General features: G+C 36.6%; 1 protein-coding gene across 2 annotated transcripts in view; it reads right to left on the bottom strand.

The window, feature by feature from the left end:
* LOC144962674 (uncharacterized) overlaps positions 1-20413 on the bottom strand; it is an 82884-nt gene extending 62471 nt beyond the window's left edge. Inside the window, exon 1 of one of the 2 annotated variants that reach the window (XM_078895805.1) lies at positions 20192-20413. The gene's annotated coding sequence lies outside the window, so the exon portion shown is untranslated. The remainder of the gene's footprint in view (positions 1-20191) is intronic. The other variant, XM_078895806.1, reaches the window with a different exon arrangement.
* Positions 20414-22031: the final 1618 nt, after the last annotated feature.

Raw genomic sequence — 22031 nt, 5'->3', positions numbered from 1 at the left:
TAATATTAATAATATATAATAATAATAATAATAATAATAATAATAATAATAATAATAATAATAATAATAATAATAATAATAATAATAATAATAATAATAATAATAATAATAATAATAATAATAATAATAATAATAATATAATAATAATAATAATAATAATAATAATAAATAATAATAATAATAAATAATAATAATAATAATAATAATAATAATAATAATAAATAATAATAATAATAATAATAAAAATATAATAATAATAATAAAATAATAACAAATAATAATAACAACATATTATATATGTCACTGCCTTCGTCGAACCGATAAGGATTTAAGACTCGACGACAACAAATCTTCTCTTCTCTCCTTTCCTTTTCTCTCCAACCCACTTTTTATTTTTCTTCACCATTGACAAATAACACGAATTGGCCGGATCTTTTCTTTCATGTTTCTTGCTACCTGTCAACCCACTGTCCTCCCTGTCCAAATGGCGTCGTCCTCGTCATGCCTGTACAACGTCAAACACTTTCAACGGATCACAACAAACCCCAGACAATGCTCCCAATGACAAGCCACGCATGTTTTTATTGCTATTTCCTTTTGTTAGATTGACGATTTGATATCGCAAGCTCATGTAACTCCCGTCTTATTAGGCCTAGATATTTCATTACGATACAACTCTGCTCTACTCTGAAAAAACACAAATTAAAATTTTGGACAGAAAACTCGTCCTTCAAATATATCTTCTTTGAATGCTCTTCCGAACGATTATGGTAAACTGGCTCAATAAGACCAAAGAGATAGAGAGGGAATGGGGATACCCATCTGAAGCGCATCATGGACGGCGCCCCCGTTTCGTGCCGAAATAAGTCCCGGCAACCCTTGTACGCAGATTCCCTGACTACGAACAGAGATGCATACACGAGATGGAAGTCGGTTTCGGTTTGGACGAATTCAATCCCTCAAGAGGGCGGGGGCATAGGGCATACACTCCTCTAAACTCGGTGAGAAGTTGCCAGGCTTCTCGACCAGTAAGAGGAGACACTGGGTGGTAGCGAATCGGCTTCGGTCGAGGACCTGCCTCACGACAAAATTGCTTCATCAGTGGGGACTTTCCACCTGTCCAACATGTACCCGATGTGGGATGGAACCCGAAACCGCAGAGCATCTAGTTGAACGGTGTGTTGTGACGAAGCTTCCTGGTGGGTTCGCGACGGTGAACGAGAGCGGTACGGACATTGAAGATTGAGTCGATCGCCATATCAAAATAGTGGGAGCACCATTAGAAGCTGCTTGCTGCCACGATATCATGAGATATCGTCACTGAGGCATTCCACGAAGGAATATATAGATAATTCATCAAACAAGATGTCTGATGTCAACAAGAATAACCCATATTGTCCAAGTGAGCAAATCGGGGGTTAATAACCTTGAATCATCGATCAATTGAAATGAAACTCGACTTGCCAGAAAATCTCAAAAATTTGACTTTATTAAAATCCCAGCTCTGAGTGTTGTTGATGAGATGAGGGCCATTTTAATATATCGATATTTGAATGACCAAATTAATATGTAAGACTGGACATGCCGCCTATTAGGTGACAATACAATATTTTCAGACAGAGACAACGCTGTTAACAGCCAACCAGGAACTCATTTTACACCTGAGTACGTTGGTACAATGTGAGTAAAGAGCATTTTTTTTGGGCCCAAAGTGGGGTTCAAACCAATGACCAACCAATCTGAAGGCTAGCGTCAATACAATAGACCATATAGCCGCACTTGTCTCAAGAAAGACACAGCATTAATTCTTGATTTTTTATTTTTTTTTATTTAACCATATCCTTACCAACTATAGAAAAATCGTCACATTCGTTACAATACAACCAACATTTTTCTTATTCAAATTTCCTTTGTACACCATAAAATTTAAATAAAATGAACAGTGTGTTGCAGAGCTAAAGAAATTATGTATCGCAAGAACTTTACTGCTATTGTGTTTGAGTGATAAAAAATATATGTTTGTGTAAGTTGGGAGAGAAATTTTGGGGAAAATCATGAAAATGTCTGGTAAGGAGAGAGTTAAAGGTTTACAGAAACACTTTAATATCATATGCGGCTAATGTGGTCTAGTGGTATGGCACTCGCTTTCGGACTGGAAGGTCCTGGTCCTGGGTTCGAGCCTCGCCCGGCGGATAGTTGTTGAGTCCTTGGGAAAGGCTTTTTACTCACATTCTCTGACCGTACTCACGTGTAAAATGAGTACCTGGCCGTCAACAGCTATGTCTCTGAAAAAAAATATGGTAATATCGCCTAACAGACCTCATGTCTCGTAAAACATGTTACGTGTTGCTGTTGGTCAGGGACCAGTTGTAAAGCGCTTTGAGTACCTTTAGTGGATATTGCGCTATATAAAAGCTCAATTTTTTTATGGAGGGGGTAAAGGAAAAGATTGGTAAAACTGTAGGTAGCATTAGATTATTTTATGAACTGAATAAAGTCTTACACATTATTCCCCCCTCCCCTCTCTCCCTAAATAGTAACGCGCAATGATATCAAATTTACAATAATAAATTGTGACGTCAGATTAGCAAACATTAATTTTCACTAAAATTAAAATTTTGAAAAAAATAACTATTATTTAAATATTTGTGACCCTTCGCCTGAAAACGGTATTAAGTCGTGATGGTTAAGGTGTTGAAAATTGAATTTATAGCCAGAAATATCAGACTTGTGTTGAGTTTGTATGTTTTATTGATGAGAATGGATACCATATTTTAGGGTGCTGATGCCAACAATTTATATTTTTGACCAGTTCTGACATTAAATTCACCTTTTCAGCATCTGGTTCGTTCCGACATAATACGGTTTTGAGATGAAGGTTCACATTTTTGAAAATGTCTTTTACTCAGCGATGACGAAATCGGAATCGATTGAGTTGTAGAATAAACGATTTCTTACACTCTTGTCTTTTGGAATTCGAACTTTGTTCCCAACGCGCTCTCGCAAACTCGTGTAGTGGTTGGGAACACGTCCGGAATTGGATTCAGTAGTCTGATGTCACGCTGCCCGGCAGCGGCGGCCATCTTGGTTCTAAAGAAAGAAAATCATTACTTTTTATTCTTCAAGCTGGCTAGAACCTTTCATATGTCTGTGATCAGAATGTATAAAAGTCAAAACAAGATCATATTTATAATGTTTTTCTCCTCTGGATACACATTTTAATGCTCGTCGGAGAAATATTTCATAAGGGCGTCAGCCATTGTTCCGATAGTTTAGAGCCAGATTTACTAAGTTACCACGCGTCATTAGGAAGGAAGTGACGTTACGACTGTTTATTGAATCCTATTCCAAAAACAGAAGAGTGTAAGAATCGTATAATATGTCCTTCTTGGCTTCCGATCCTTTGCTGTATAGATAGAATGAAGTTGACGTCACTCGGTACTTTGTTATTGTTCTTTGCCATCCGCGTTTATGAGTAATGCTCACTAAACTGTAATAACCAGGCTATAAAAGTTCATGATTACACATAGTTTTGTGTGTTGGTCCATTATACTTCCAGGATGGCAATGTTTTGAGCTTCAAAGCCAAGAGCATACTGTTTATAGAAAAGGGCTGTCGATTAACCGACAACTTGTAAAATAAAAAGGAGAATGAAAGGAACAGTGTGAAAAATCTTTGAACACAGTGAAATCATGAAATTAAATACCCTACATATGTGTTAACATGTATCGTAAGAATTAGTTACAGTTTTCAGATGGCTGCCAGATGGTCACGTGTGTGGCCAAAATTAGTTACAGAGAGAATCGTGTTTCTATTACCGATTTGTGTTTCAAATGGGTCGCAGCATTAGTAGAGTGTGGCCAGGTGAGGTTCTATTTTGTCATTTTTGAACTCGAAATTGGCCACGAATACCTGTGAAATCTGACAACCCTGTTTTTTTTTCTCCAGACAAAAAAGGACAGCCACGTTCGAAAGAGCTTTATTGATACTTAGATAGTAGTTCTCTTGTTTGAAGTATTCTAGCCATTTCACGGCCAAACTCTGGAAAAAAGAACACGTATTTAAAAAATTGGCCAGAAAACTCGTCCTTCAAATATCGATCGATTTAAATGACCCTTATCTTGGCAAAAAAATCCCCCAAAAACAAAAACAAAAAAATTTTAAAAAACCAAACTCAAACCTGGGACTTTGCTAGTCACAGGTTTGAAAGTTTTTGCCAAGATGCAGGTTTTTATTTTTTTAAAAATCGATCGATATTTTCACAGGTTTGAAAATTTTTGTCAAGATGCAGGTTTTTATTTTTTAAAAAATCGATCGATATTTGAAGCACTAGTTTTCTGGCTAAAATGATTAATTCGTGGGTTTTTTTCTCTCCAGAATTCGACTGTGAACTGGTTACGTTCCCGATAAGAAAGATAGGTAATGAGAGAGTATGAGGGTCGCGATAGCTCAGTTAATAGAGCCAAGGAACCGAGTTAGATCCCGGGTGAAATCCACATTTTTTTCTGACCTCCCCCCTCCCTGCCCCCCCCCCCTCCCTGCCCTCCCTCCCTGCCCCCCCCCCTCCCTGCCCTCCCTCCCTGCCCCCCTTCACTGCCCCCCCCCTCCACCCTTTCAGCAGTGATGGAGGAGCTGGATCTGTTAGATCTGGTGGAAAGAAGTACTTTGCGATAGAATATCGTCCTTCCCAAAGGGTAGCAAGCAATTGCAAGTATCTATTTTACACTATATTAAACAGGGATAAAACTCCTGCTCCAAGGGCCTTATGGCTCTAAAGGACAGAATTCGTGTGGATGGATGATATTTTATTAATTCCTTAATTAAGCCAATAAAATACCTAACAACCAAAAATATAAATTCGACACGAGAATAATTAAAGTCGGTGGAAATAATATCAAACCCAAGATCGATCGATCAATATACTCGAATCCATGTCAAAAAGTATCGATATTAAAACCTATTTTGACAACGCTTGCTTCGATTCAATCTCTCCTTGTTTAAGTGAGCGTAATCGATTTTTTAACACTATGTAGTTAAAAATACATTTAATAATAGAGCAGTATAATTAGGTGCCCCAAACGTAAACAATAACAAGTTGCTAGTGATTTTCGTTAGGGGCCGGAAAAATTTACGCACAATATAGGTCTCCCAATTTTGTAGTTTGAGTTGTAGGCAATACACTTTCAGTATTGAAAATATGTTTACATAAAATCTAACAGTTGCAGAAATAATAATATAAGACTAAATTATTCTGAAAATCAGGCTCCGAATAATTCTCGTTTTGTTCACACCAGCGCAATAATTTGCTCTGGTCTAAAAATAGATAGACTGTAAATTTTAATAAATTTTACCTTTTGTTCCATAAAATATCCATATCTAGACATTATTTGATGCATGATCGAGTATTTATGAATATGTGTTTCTTTTGCCCCCTAACAGCCAAATTTTAAAGGTTATTTTTTTCTATAATTTACATTGGAACTTGAGCTGTCAAGACAGGAACATGTGGTTTGCCATGTGCTTCTAGACCTTTGTTTACGTTATGGGCACCTAATTATACTGCTCTATATCGATATTATGTACCTACATCTAAGTAGTTTACAGAGATAGAACGTATGTGACGTCTGGAATGTGAGAATCGATTTTCTTAATACATACAAAAATAGATGTACCCACTCAGTGACACTTCTTGCAGGCTAGGCTCTCCGGTTGACCTCTGGGACCAGAAATCTAACGCCTACTCTAGGGGGGAAAAACAGTTAAAAATATTATTTTTTTGGCCAGAAATCTCGTTGTTCCGAAAATCAAATCGATTAAAATGACCCTCAGTTTAGAAAAAAAACCTTCTCAAACCTGAAACTTCCTTTACGTCCCAGGTTTGAGAGTTTCTGACAAGAACTCGATTTATATTTGAAGGATGGTTTTTTTTTCAGGCCAAAACTTTAGTGTTTTTTAGTGTTTTTTTTTTTAATTTAAAAAAAAATAAAAAAAAATAAAAAAATGGGTTAGACTTGTACAAAAAGAATTATCCTTCTTTCTCTACAGGGAAAACTTACACGAAATGCCCCTTTCACCAAAATATCTTAATTACTCTAAGCCTCCAAAAGAAAACACACACCAGGTGATGTCTTTGAAAAAAAAACAGTTTCTTTTTTTTTTTAACTCAAGGACGTATTTAAGCGAATGGGAAATGAATATTTCATCCATGAACGAGATCAACTCCAAGCTTTTTCAATCTGTAGTTTCTGTACGGCTAAAATGTGGTCTCGTGGTATGACACTCGCTTTCGGATCGGAAGGTCCTGGATTCGAAAATCGCTAGGCGCATAGTTGAGTCCTTGGAAAATGGGCTCTTTACTTACATTCTACTCACCGTACTCAGGTGTAAAATGAATAAATACCTGGCCGTTAACAGCGTTGTCACGTTCTACACGTTAAATGTTGCTGTTGGTCAGGGACTCATTGCAAAGTGCTTTGAATGAGCAGGTTTAGTGAATATTGCGCTATACAAAAGCTCAATTTTGTTTGTATTGGTTTTATTACTAATTTGTTAAATGTCACCATTCGTCTCGAAACGGTATTATATCGTGGTAAGCTAGATTTTAATAAAAGCTAAAATAAAGTTAATTTATTATTGATCGAAAATATGACATTTTGATTGTCAGCAATAAAAAAGTGACCCTTCGCCTCAAAACGGTATTAAGTCGGGTTGGTTAAGATGTTGAAAATTGAATATGTAGCCAGAAATAATAGACTTGTGTTGAGTTTATATGATTTATGGAGAAGAATGGATACCATATTTTAGGGTGCTAATTCCAACAATTTATATTTTTGACCAGTTTAACATTTAATTCGGCCTTAAAGCATATGGTTCATTCCGACATAATACCGTTTTGAGACGATGGGTCGCAAATATCATTTACGAGTAGGTGACTTTCAAAAAGTAACAAGTCCCATTTTCATCATTCAAAAAAAATCGCAATTTTTAAATTACGTATTCAGTAACTTCACTCACTCAATCCTAGAGATTTTTGCTACTTTTCAAAAAAAGTATTAAAAATGAACATCTGCATAGGTTTTAAAAATTCAACTATCTACCATTAATCTGTAAAAACTAAAAACATTAGCTTTGATAAAACGCTTGTAATTTGTCTCAGAAAAATGTAATATGTTATAGGCATGGGGTAAAAGTAACCCGGTTAAACTACGGATAAAGTCGGTGTTAGGGTTGAGTGAGTTAAAGAGGAAAATACGTGTTCTGTGCGCCTCATAGTAGAACAATACCCTGAGTGTTGAAGCTCCAAGTTGTCTCTGGTGATTATATGGAGTTTAAAAGATAGCTTGAGATTGTTAACTCATTTATTTTTATCAGGATGTGACTTAGGACGTTTTAAAAGTGAACCTACTCAGTATATTTTTTTGAATAGAAAACAAAAAAAAAAAAAAAAAACCACAAAAAACTTGAGCTTTTAAATAGCGTAATATCCACCAAACGTGCCCAAAGCGCTTTACAAAGGGTTCCTGACCAACAGCAACACGGAACGTGTAACACGAGACATGACGCCTGTTAGGCGATAATGCAATTTTTGTCCGACAGAGACAACGCTGTTTACGGCCAGGTACTCATTTTACACATGAGTACGGTGAGAGGATGTGAGTAAAGAGCCTTTTCCAAGGACTCAACTATGCATCGAAGTAAGGCTCGAACCCAGGACTTTCCTATCCGAAAGCGAGTGTCCTACCACAAGACCACATAGGCTCACTCAACAAAAGTTTGATATTTTTGGTAGTCAATTCAATTTTCAGGAGCTTAACCATTCCGCAATAAACTGTTTTGAGACGGTGGGTAACAAATGTGTTGTTTTTCTTCATAGAACCGGAGACAGCGATATAAAGAGACGCGAAACTTCTGAAGTGGCAATAGGGTTTTAATAGCTGACGATGCGTATCTAGGTCAGACCGTGTCAAGTCGGTAAACATCCTTTCACTCATAATGTTTATATGGAATACCGTAGGGTTCAACAGTCCTGACGTCACTTCCCTCGTAATGACGCACTGGTTCTAAACTATCGAAACAATGGCGGACGCCATTCCAACAGCAACATTTAACATTTAGGATAAGACATGACGCCTTTAAGGCGATATTATATATTTTTTTCGGACAGAGACAACGCTGTTAACGGCCAGGTACTCGTTTTACACCTGAGTACGGTAAGAGAATGTGAGTAAAGAGCCTATTCCAAGGACTCAACTATGCGCCCAACGAGGCTCGAACCCAGGACCTTCCGATCCGTAAGCGAGTGTCATACCACTAGACCACATAGCCTTGACATTGAACACCTATATTTTCATGTCAGTCTCGGATAGTACGGCATTGGCACAATATGTGACCCTTCGTCTCAGAACGGTATAATGTCGGAACGAACCAACCAGATGCTGAAAAGGTGAATTTAATGCTAAAATTGGTCAAAAGTATAAATTGTTGGCATCAGCACCCTAAAATATGGTATCCATTCTCACCAATAAAACATACAAGCTCAACACAAGTCTGATAATTCTAGCTACAAATTCAATTTTCAACATCTTAACCATCCCGACTTTGAGACGAAGGGTCACATATCAGACTAGTGACGGAAATAAAGAGGTTAATTTGACAGGATGGGGGGAATCAGCCATTGCGTGTGAACGATAATAACGAGAGTATAAAGAATGAAGGGGGAGAGAGAAAAGCTTGATGGTTATATCAATCGATTTTATTGACAATATCGATATATCATATAATCGATAGGGGAGGAGATATATTTTCTGTTGATTGACGTAAGATGTGATCCCTTAACAATTCAATAGATAGAATGCGTTTGGCCAAGGAGTTCACAACATTGCCATCCGGAAGTATAACGGACCAACACACAAACTCTGTGTAACCATGTACTTTTATAGTCTTGTCAATACAGTTTAGTGAGAACAACTCACAAACGCGGATGGCAAAAACAATAACAAAGCCCTGAGTGACGTCATCTGCATACTATCTATAGATAAAATGCGCTTGGCCAAGGAGTTCACAGCATTGCCATCCGGAAGTATAACGGACCAACACACAAACTCTGTGTAACCATGTACTTTTATAGTCTTGTTAATACAGTTTAGTGAGAACAACTCACAAACGCGGATGGCAAAAACAATAACAAAGGCCTGAGTGACGTCATCTGCATACTATCTATACAATAGAGTAGAATGAGTACTCGCCTCACAGGAAATATAACCGAGATCGATACCGGATGAAGTCGATATTATATTTTCTGACCCCCCCCCCCCCTCACAACCCCCATCCCCTGTCCTTTGAGCAGTGATTGTGTAGCTGGACTTTTGGATCTGGGGAAAGAAATTTGCGATAGAATCGCGTCCTATCTAAAGGGTAGCAAGGAATAACTATTGTTCGTTTATCGCTGTAACGATACAAGTTATTTTGCATTTTATTTTATTTGTTTTCCATGTTAATATTTTTATTGTTCTGACGAAGGGTTTGTACCAGAAACGTCCATTGTCTGTATTGTTCCCATACGAAGCCTCTCCATTTTCACTCTTTTGTTAGTAAGTTCCATCTGCCTATAGATAGTTCGAAGATGACGTCACTCAGGTCTTTGTTATTGTTTTTTGCCATCCGCGTTTATGAGTAATTCTCCAAACTGTATTAACCTGTCTATAAAAGTTCATGGTTACACACAATGTTGTGTGTTTGTCCGTTATACTTCCGGATGGCAATGTTATGAGCTTTTTAGCCAAGCGCATACTATCTATAGCCTGACACCTGCCTATAAAAGTTCATGGTTACACACAATTTTGTGTGTTGGTCCGTTATACTTCCGGATGGCAAGGTTGCGAGCTTCTTAGCCAAGCGCATACTATCTTCATAATCAAGCCGCCATGGTTTATGGCGATCCGAAGAGTTCCCATCGTGGATTGGGTCAGGTATAGGTAGATTTATGGTTCAATATTCACGGGCCTTGCCATTGCTTTCAACTACTACCAAAGAGTGTGTAGGGTAACGTAGTTACCAAGAGCTCTCACTTCTCTTAACCGCAATGCTATTGTCGCGTGCCAGGCGAGACAGCGAGGTGGGTGTGCTCCGCGTGTATCATGCGCGCTAGGCTTACTGATACAATGAAGAAAATACGAGTAGAAGACGGAAGATGCGTGGCTTCACCAAAAGCGGGAAGTGAGAGCTCTTGGTAACATAACAATCGTTACCTACACGCTCTTTGCTACTACTACTTCAGAGAATAATTGGGTTCTGTGTCGGTTTTCAGGAGAAATTCTCGTTCTCGCCGTCGCTGACAGGGGTTGGGGTGAATGGATATTTACAGCTCAGTAGCTGGTTTTATCTGTGTGTGTGTATGTGTGTGTGTGTGTGTCTGTGTGTGTCTGTGTGGGTGTAAGCATAGCCATCGTTAACTTATAGATAGTATGCGCTTGGCTAAGAAGCTCATAACATTGCCATCCGGAAGTATAACGGACCAACACACAAAACTGTGTGTATCCATGAACGTTTATAGTCGGGTTAATACAGTTCAGTGAGCATTACTCATAAACGCGGATGGCAAAAAACAATAACAAAGACCTGAGTGACGTCATCTTCAAACTATCTATATTCATGTTTGCGTCCAACCTGGTCATCGGTCACATGGTGTGTTGCTGGCCAACGATTGGACATATTTTAAATAAATGTAAACACGCTGCTTTGTATATGAAAGTTGTAAACATACCCATGAGTCACGCTGGGCAAAATGACCAATTGTGACGTTGGATATTTCTCAATCTGTGAGCACTGTTCACTATGTGGGTCATTTTGAGAACACTTTGAAATGTGACCAATAACCTCAAGCATATGAAAAGGTATTATAGATAGTATGCAGATGACGTCACTCAGGCCTTTGTTATTGTTTTTGCCATCCGCGTTTGTGAGTTGTTTTCACTAAACTGTATTAACCAGACTATAAAAGTTCATGGTTACACAGTTTGTGTGTTGGTCCGTTATACTTCCGGATGGCAATGTTGTGAACTCCTTGGCCAAGCGCATTCTATCTATAGATCATCCCCATTTGGGTACTCGTACCTGCAAATAAGTAGCAGTAGTCCTTCAGAGCCATTAGGCCCATGGAGCCGGAGTTTATTCCGGTTTCTATAGCATGAAATGGACAATAGCAATTACTTGCTACCCTTTGGATAGGACGCTGGTCTATCGAGACTACTTTTCGCCAGATCTATCAAGACTAGCTACCCATTCACTGCTGGATGAACAGGGGGATCAGAAAAAAATCTCGACTGCATCCGGGATCGATCTTGGTCCCTTTGCGTGTGAAGCGAGTGCTCTACCAATTAAACTATCGGGCAAATAAGTAGATAAACTTAAAAAATATAATTTCTTCCATTATCTCTCTCCTTACCAGCCATTTTCAGGATTCACCCAAAACTTAACACCCACCTAACACGAAAATATAATTTTAATCACTCAAACATAATAGCAGTAAGTTCTTGTCATACAGAATTTCTTTAGCAAAACATGCTCTACAGCACACTGTTCATTTTCTTTAAATTTTATGATGTACAAGAGAAATTTGAATAAGAAAAATGTTGGTTGTATCGTAAGGAATGTGACGATTTTCCTTTAGATAGTTCGAAGATGACGACACTCAGGCCTTTGTTATTGTTTTTGCCATCCGCGTTTGTGAGTTGTTCTCACTAAATTGTATTAACCAGACTATAAAAGTTCATGGTTACACAGAGTTTGTGTGTTGGTCCGTTATACTTCCGGATGGCAATGTTGTGAACTCCTTGGCCAAGCGCATTCTATCTATAGTTGGTAAGGAGAGTGTTAAAGGGTTCTGTTATTTTGTCAGGGGCCTTCATGTTCTTCAAAGACTCATTCTATAGATAGTATGCGCTTGGCTAAGAAGCTCATAACATTGCCATCCGGAAGTATAACGGATCAACACACAAAACTGTGTGTATCCGTGAACGTTTATAGTCAGGTTAATACAGTTCAGTGAGCATTACTCATAAAACGCGGATGGCAAAAACATCAACAAAGACCTGAGTGACGTCATCTTCGAACTATCTATAGATAGAATGCGCTTGGCCAAGGAGTTCACAACATTGCCATCCGGAAGTATAACGGACCAACACACAAACTCTGTGTAACCATGAACTTTTATAGTCTTGTTAATACAGTTTAGTGAGAACAACTCACAAACGCGGATGGCAAAAACAATAACAAAGGCCTGAGTGACGTCATCTGCATACTATCTATAGACAGAACGAAGATGATGTCACTCGGGTCTTTGTTATTGTTTTTGCCATCCGCGTTCATGAGTAATGCTCACTGAACTGTAATAACCCGACTATAAATGTTCATGGATACCCACAGTTTTGTGTGTTGGTCCGTTATACTTCCGGATGGCAATGTTATGAGCTTCTTAGCCAAGCGCATACTATCTATATCTGTTTAGGTAGATTTTTTGGGACTCGTGTGTGTGTGTGTGTGTGTGTGTGTCTGTGTGTGTGTGTGTGTTCCATGTATGTGTTCGGCATTTATATTCTAAAAGTACAGTACTGAGATTCTCTGATTAAAAAAACAAAACATGTTTAATATTTTGCCCAGAAAACTCGTCCTTCAAATATCCATCGATTAAAATTACCCTCGTCTTGTCAAAAACTCTCAAACCTGAAAGCACGCGAAGACTTCACGCGCAGAATTCCCAGGTTTGAGAGTTTTTGTCACGATGAAGATTATTTTAATCGATCGAAAGTTGAAGGGACGAGTGTTCTGGCCAAAATTTTAAATGCGTGTTTTTTTTTTGGGTTTTTTTTTTTGGTTTGTCTCAAAGCAAGGCAGTATAAATACCAAATCTAACTTATACTATCTTCCTGATAAGTCACCTTTCACGGGAATAGAAATTATTGAGCTCTTCAACTCAAGGTGGGAAATATCAGACCCTGCTGTGAACACAGAGATAAGCGTCCATTTCATCAATATATTATTATTATCATTATTATTTTCTCAATCCGAAAAAAATGAAGTCAAAAGACACGTCTTTGACCAAAAAAAAAAAAAAAAGAAAACAAATCGTGAGTTGTATTCAATCGTCAAACCAACGGAATCACTTGTTTCCCTGCACTCTACTAACGACAACTCACTAGACGGTGCAAAAAAACAAAAAACAAACAAAAAACAACAAATAATGACGTCAAACTGCCAGTCCTTTTGGATTTCAGTATCAGGCCATAACATAACGATGGCAACGCGACAACTCACTAGGCGCTGCACAGAAAAACAATGACGTCAAACTGTAAGTCTCAACGGGTTCTAGCGTCGCCATCTACGACTTATAGCCTGACACTTACCAAAAAATGACGCCAAAACACAAGTCTTTGGCTGCAAAATAAAATAATTAGTGAGTTGTATTCAATAGTTCAACCAATGGGACCACTTGTTTCCATGAGCTCTACTAACGACAACTCACTAGGCGCTGCACAAACCTTTAAAATAACGTCAAATTGTAAGTTCTAGAGGGTTCTAGTGTCAGGCTATATGTTAACGATGGCTACGGTTCTAATGTCAGGCTATAGATAGTTCGAAGATGACGTCACTCAGGCCTTTGTTATTGTTTTTGCCATCCGCGTTTGTGAGTTGTTCTCACTAAACTGTATTAATCAGACTATAAAAGTTCATGGTTACACAGAGTTTGTGTGTTGGTCCGTTATACTTCCGGATGGCAATGTTGTGAACTCCTTGGCCAAGCGCATTCTATCTATAATATGTTAACGATGGCTACGCACTGACCAACATATGACGTTAAAAGACAGGTTCTAGAAACTCACAACATTGCCATCCGGAAGTATAACAGACCAAAACAAAAAACTATGTGTAATCTTGAACGTTTATAGATAGTATGCACTTGGCTAAGAAGTTCACATCATTGCCATCCGGAGGTATAACTGGCCAACACACACACAACTGTGTGTAACTATGATCGTTTGGTTAATACAGTTCAGTGAGAATTAATTACTCATAAACGTGGATGGCAAAAACATTGGCAGGGACCAGAGTGAAGTCATCTTCGTTCTATTTATAGTCTGGTTAATACAGTTTAGTGAAAATTACTCATAAACACGGATGGCAAAAAACAAAAACAAAGACCTGTGTGACGTTAATGTCGTTCTATCTATACTTGTGGCTGTAATATATCCATTTCTAACAGCAACTTAATCCCGACATGATAAAAAAATTGAGCTTTTATATAGAGCAATATCCACTAAATGTGCTCAAAGTGCTTTACAAGGGATCCCCGGCCAACAGCAACAGTTAACATTTATTTAGGACGGGACAAGGCGCCTGTGTGGCGATGGTACAATTTTTTTTCGGACAGAGACAACGCTGTTAATAGCCATGTACTCATTTTACACCCGAGTACGGTGAGAGAATGTGAGTAAAGAGCCTTTTCCAAGGACTCAACTATGAGCCGAGCGAGGCTGAGCTCGAAACCAGGACCTTCCGTGAAAGAAAGAGAGGAAGAGATAGATAGATAGATAGATAGATAAATAGAGAGAGAGAGAGAGTGAGAGGAGAGAGAGAGAGAGAGAGAGAGAGAGAGAGAGAGAGAGAGAGAGAGAGGAAATGAAATATCTGTTCAATGTTATAGTTATCATATAACGTGAAACTAAATGACAAATTGCCATATAATTTATGGACAATAAAGATCTATTATTACTATTATTATTATTATTATTATTATTATTATTATTATTATTATTATTATTATTATTATTACTATTATTATTATTATTATTATTATTATTATTATTATTATTATTATTATTATTATTATTATTATTATTATTATTATCATCATTATTATTATTATTATTATTATTGTTATTATTATTATTATCATTATTATTATTATCATTATTATTATTATTATTATTATTATTATTATTATCATTATTATTATTATTGGGAATTGAAATGATAGTATCTATATATATAAATAAATATACAACATACACACACACACACACACACACACACACACACACACACACATACCAGGGTCAATCGACCTCAACGTTGATTGCAAGATTATGGTTTATTGTGCTGTCATTTACCAAACAGAACTATTACAGTTTCTGATAAGGGTAGACATCTTGTTTATTTAAGTATAATGATTAGAATATGATATGTCTTTATATATTTGCCATTTGTAAGTGGAAGCTTGAAGTTGTGCCCACCCTGTGAGAGGAAGGGGAAAGGGTGGGAGGGGGGTGGGGTGGGGGCGATATGAATGAATGAAAGGGTGACGAGAGAAAGACTCGTTATGTAGATGTAGCTAGACAAATAGACAGACAGGTATGTATATATATATATATATATATATATATATATATATATATATATATATAGAGAGAGAGAGATAGAGAGAGAGAGAGAGAGAGAGAGAGAGAGAGAGAGAAAGAGATAGGTAGATAGATAGATATTTAGAGAGATTTATTTCGTATAATGATTATAATAATATGTATTTATGTCTTTACGATTTGTAAGTGGAAGCTTGAAGTGGTGCCTAACCTTTGAGAGGAAGGGGGCTGAAAAGGGGGAAGGGAGAGTGGGGGGGGGGGGGTGGAGTCAGACATACAAATACAGGTGCAGAATGAGAATGGATGAAAGGGTGACAAGGGAAAGATTCGTAATGTAGAAGTTGCTAGTAGAGAAATAGACAGACAGACAGACACACAGAGAGTTATATAGATATACAGATAGAGAGACAGATAGATTGATAGATAGATAGATAGATAGATAGATAGATAGACAGATAGACAGATAGATAGATTAATAGATAGATAGACAGACAGAGAAACAAAAAGATAGATAGATATATAGATAGATATAAAGATAGATCGAGGGAAAACTAGAGAGAGAATGAGAAATACCGAACGAGAGAGAGAGAGAGAGAGAGAGAGAGAGAGAGAGAGAGAGAGAGAGAGGGAGAGAGGGATATATAGAGTGAGAAAGAATGAGAGACAGAAGAGAGAGAGAAAGAACGAAAGAGAGATAGAGATACAGAGAGAGAAAGAACGAGAAAGAGAGAGAGAGAGAGAGAGAGAGAGAGAGAGGGGGGGGGGGAAAGAGATAGATAGATAGATAGATAGATAGATAGAGAGAGAGAAAAAGAGAGTGAGACAGAGAGAGAAAGAGAGTAGTGTGAAGATAGAAGAGAGAAGAGAAAGAAGAAGATAGATAGATAGTAGATAGAATAGAGAGGAGAGAGAGAGAGAGAGAGAAGAGAAGAGAAGAGAGAGAGAGAGAGAGAGAGAGAGAGAGAGAGAGAGAGAATATTACTCTTTTCAACACATAAAACTGCTAATATTATGTTATCCATATTTTTGTTATAATCCTTTTTCTTTAAAAACTGATCACATCTGAAACATTTAATTTCATTGCCTGTCCCATTAGCACAAGACCAGTTGTCTCTTTTAACCCACTCAACCTTAACACCGACTATATCCGTAGTTTACCCGGGTTACTTTTACCCCATGCCTATTTATTTCATTTTTATGAGACAAATTATAGCTAGGCGTAGAATCAAAGCTAATGTTTTTTAAATTTTTACATGTTTATGATAGTTGAATAAAAATATCTATGTAGATACTCATTTTTAATACATTTTTTTTCTTCCAATTTTGAAAGGTAGCAAAAATCTCTAGGATTTAATGAGTTAATGTTTTTGATAGACAAAACAATATCTCAATTGATTATGAAAAATAATATCAATTCATCTCATTGTTTATCTACATAATATCAGCTATGCTATGATATCCAAACACAAATGAGGAGAAGCGTTAATAGATCTCATTTATTTCTTAGTTTCATATTTGTGACCATTTGCCTCAAAACGGTATTAAGTCGGAATGGTTAAGATGAAAATTGAATTTATAGCCAGAAATATCAGACTTGTGTTGAGTTTGTATGTTTTATTGATGAGAATGGATACCTTATTTTAGGGTGCTGATGCAAACAATTTATATTTTTGACGAGTTTTAATTTTAAATTCACCTTTTAAGCATCTGGTTCGTTCCGACATAATACCGTTTTGAGACGAAGGGTCACATTTATTGTTTGTTATCCAATGCATGCGTTGGTTCTGATACAAACTTGGAGTTTTTATATAGCGCAATATCCACTTCACTCTCTCTGTACCAGCTATTTTTAGAATTCACTCCCACCCAACACAAGAATAAACTTTTCTTACTCAAACAATAATAATAAAGAGAATAATAACAACACAGGGTTTAGCATTTATAGCTGTAATCAAAGCAATTCTTTACATTTTGTGATGTACAAGAGAAATCAGAATGAGAAAATTGTCTGTTGCATCATAACGAATGTGACGATTTTCATATGGGTGGTAAGGAGAGGGTTAACGTGTTCAAAGCGCTTTACAAGAGATCCATAGCCAACAGCAACATTTAACATGGGTTCCATATTATAGGAGTTTGAGTGTGTGTGTGTGTGTGTGTGTGTGTGTGTGTGTGTGGAGGGTGGTGGGGGTAAATAAATCATTATGAAGCGCATTGGGCATGGCAGATCAATGGGAATGTGATATACTAAATATTGTATGTTCATTATATGTATATATATATATATCTTTATATATATATATATATATATATATATATATATATATATATATAAATATATATGTATATTATTTTTATTTTAAAAAAATAATCTTATTTCAGGGTTTCATCGCATTGTGAAAGGAAGTGTTAAAACTCGTTGAACCGGGAATAAATGCTAGGGAACATGTACATATATGCAGGCCTGGCATCCGAACCCATTTATGGGCCTAGTTTAAGATTGTTGTAAATTTTAATAATAATAATAATAATAATAATAATAATAATAATAATAATAATAATAATAATAATATAATAATGATAATAATAATAATAATAATAATAATAATAATAATGATAATAATGATAATAATAATAATAATAATAATAATAATAATAATAATAATAATAATAATAATAATAATAATAATAATAATAAAGATAATGATAATAATAACAATCATAACAATAAATGTACAATTATATAGCGCTTATGTTGAAGCTTCGGAGCGCTACGTCACGAAATAAATGACAAAAAATTACAGTTTTCTATGAATGATAAAAATCGACTTAGCACATTTTAAAAGTTACAACCAAGTCCTCCAAAAACCTTTTTAAAGACCCCACCTACACACATACTTTTTAAAATTCATTCTGGAGTTGTAAAGGTAAAGGCTCAGATTGTTGAGAAATTTTGACAATGTCAAGGTCATCCGAATATTATTAGGTGGGAAGAAAGTGGAATTTTTGAGTTGGAAAACACGTATTTTGTCAATGAGTGGAAATAATGTGATTGGTGGAATTTGTTCTTAACAGTTGTATTTTTGCTGTAGCTGTAAGCAGGAGTAAATGAGGTGAAAACACAGGAGATATTGGGAGCTAGAAGGGGAGAGAGAGAGAGAGAGAGAGAGAGAGAGAGAGAGAGAGAGAGAGAGAGAGAGAGAGAGAGAGAGTCGTGGGGAGGGGAAAGAGGAACAGGGTAAGAAACTAAGCGAGAGAGTGAGAGAGTCGGTGTATATATGTAGATATGTGTGTGTGTATGTGTGTGTGTGAATGTGGTTGTGTGAGTGTATGAGAAGGAGAGATAGAGAGAGAAAGAGACAGAGCGTGAGAGAGAGAAAGAAACAATGTGTGTGAGAGAGAAAGAAACACACACACACACACACACACACACACAGAGAGAGAGAGAGAGAGAGAGAGAAACAGAGAGAGACAGAGAGAGAAACAGTGTGTGTGTGTGTGTGTGTGTGTGTGTGAGAGAGAGAGAGTTAAGAAAAGAAAACGGGATACATACAAAACATAAAAAAGAGATAACAGATATATTAGTAGATTGAAAGAAAGAAAGAATTAAAGAAAGAAAGAAAGAAAGGTAGATGGATAGACAGATAGATATAAATAGAAAGATATATAGATAGAGAGATGGATATATAGACGGGAAAGTAGGTAGATAGAGAGATGGATTGATAGATAGAAAGAAATGTAGAGGTATAGATAAATACATTCATGTATATCAAAAGGGTAGCTTTTGTCCATTTCACGCTAAAGAAACCGGGATACCTTCTGGCTCTATGGGTTCATTGATGGTTCTGAAGGACTATTTCTATTTCCCCAGCCTTCAACACCCTTCCCCCCTCCCTCCCCCCCCCCCCCCCTCCCACCCCTTGAAAATCAACTATTTATCTCTTAATCTCTCGATATAAAAATGACATTTTGTGAACATGTCATATAGCCGATTGTAACATTATACTCGAGAAAGTATGTTTTGATCGCCTTTAAACCATAAAATGTCTATACAAGTGTGTATAGAAAGTGTCTTTTTATTATTAACATGGATTCATGTCTTTGACATAATATCTTTACAAGGAATATTTATGGAGAGAGATATATAAATAAATTTCAAAGATCTGCCCTTGACAGTTTTTGTACCTTAATCTTTACCATCTACACCCACACACACACACACACACACACACACACAAATACACACGCCCCCCCCCCACACACACACACACAAACACTTACTTAAAGTGCAGACAGTACACACCTATGTGTCCAAAAATAGATACATATAGTAATAATAATAATGATAATAGTAATAATAATGATAATAATAATAATAATAATAATAATAATAATAATAATAATAATAGCATTAATGATGATGATAATGATAATGATAATAATAATGATGATAAAGATAATGATAATAATAAAATAATAATAATAATAATAATAATAATAATAATAATAATAATAATAATAATAATAATGATAATAATAATAATGATAATATTTAATTATTAATTATTAATTAATTAATTAAATTAATTTAATTATTAATTAATTATTATTTAATTATTTTATTATTATATTATTATTATTATTATTATTATTATTATTATTATTATTATTATTATTATTATTATTATTATTATTATTATTATATTATTATTATTATTATCATTATCTTTATCATCATCATCAATATTATCATTAGCATTTTACGTGACTTTATCACCTACCTGATGATCTATAAATCAACCAACCAATCTCCCATATCACATTCAAATTTGACAGGATAAAATCAAGAAACCCAACGAATCTTTGACGTTTGACGTCAGTAACAAAATACAGAAAAGAAATATCTAGTGAAATTTTAGCCCACGGGCACAATAAATTCCCTTCGAGTCGTCACCGACACATATCACAACTACCACTTTCTACCCCGTTGTCTGTCTGTCTGTATGGAAATACTACCTTTTCTCCTGTCATACCTCCCCCCTCCCCCCCCCCCCCCCCTATTTCACGCTCCATTCCCCTCCCCAAACCAGTTACCCCAACCCGTCTCACCCCTCACCCCCCCCCCCCCCCCAATGGCCAGGACATTTTCGTCACACTATCAATAATATCGATCTGGATTCAGGTACCCAGACCCGATTGACGAGAGCCAATCAGTAACAGTTCGATACCCAGAATACTGTCGTTTTCTGAAAATAACGCGTTAAAAAAAAAAATTTGGCCAGAAAACTCGTCCTTCAAATATCGATGGATTAGAATGAACCTCATCTTGTCAAACGCACTCATTTCGATCCGTCCCAGGTTTGAGTGCGTTTGACAATGTGAGGGCCATTTTAATCCATCGATATTTGAAGGACGAGTTTTCTGGCCAAATTTATTTGGTTATTTTCAGAGTGCGGGAAAATAGACTGTCCCGCCAACATCGAATAAAACTTAGTATGCAGAAATGGTGGTGGAGGGGTGGGGGGGGGGGGGTTCTAGGGTGGGGGTGGGGGGGGGGGGTAGCAACACCATCACAACATTATAATCATAACGTCTTCAAACCTGGCCATGGTCGTTAACTCATTAATTATTCAAAAGTTCATTGCTGTCACTGAATATAGATTGGGGATTTAACCCTTATCACTCACGGTACTGAATATCTCTCACACGATAATTTATGATATTATTATTATTATATTGTTAATCTCGTTATCAATACATTATCATACTTTTCTATTTTGTATTTTTTTTTACCAAGCGAGCAGTACCTTTGATGACAATCAAACGTCACCTAAGCACGAGTGGTATTGTTCATGCTTCTCTTATTTTGTTGAGAATGGGTTTTTAAATGTTTTTTTTTGTCTGTGCGGCTATGTGGTCAAGTCGTATGACACTCGCTTTCGAATCGGAAGGTCGTGGGATTGAGCGTCGCTCGGCGCATTGTTGAGTCCTTGGAAAAGACTCTTTACTCACATTCTTTCTCTCACCGTACTCAGGTCGTGTAAAATGACTACCTGGCTGTTTACAGTGTTGTCTCTGTCCGAAAAAAAAATTGCAATATCGCCTAACAGGCGTTATGTCATGTCCTACATGGTAAATGTTGCTGTTGGCCGGGGACCCCTTGTAATGAGCTTTGAGCACGTTTAGTGGATATTGTGCTTTATAAAAATCTCATTTAAAAAATATCTAATGTGAGATTTTGAGCAATATACCGTACCCTGTCTGTAAAGTGTTAACAATATAGGTGAGAAGTGGTTCGAGAGCCTATTCACCAATTCTATACCGGCAAATTGAAATGTGAAAAGACTACCTATGTTACTGCATTAAACTTTCATTGGTGAGAATCGGATTAAAGGGAAAATACTTGATGTGAATTTAATTGCGGCTCTACACATATAATGTGTGCGGATATGTGGTCTTATGGTATGACAATCGCTTTCGGATCGGAAGATCCTTGGGCACGAGCCTCGCTCGGCGCATAGTTGAGTCTTTGGAAAAAGGCTCTTTACTCACATTCTCTCACCGTACTCAGGTGTAAAATGAGTACCTGGCCGTTAACAGCGTTGTCTCCGTCCGAAAAAA

The sequence above is a fragment of the Berghia stephanieae genome, chromosome 1 (genome assembly GCF_034508935.2).
Source record: "Berghia stephanieae isolate SIO BIC M18660-M18661 chromosome 1, UCSD_Bste_1.3, whole genome shotgun sequence".
Lineage (NCBI taxonomy): Eukaryota > Metazoa > Mollusca > Gastropoda > Nudibranchia > Aeolidiidae > Berghia > Berghia stephanieae.
This window is presented reverse-complemented; position numbering and strand designations above follow the sequence as displayed.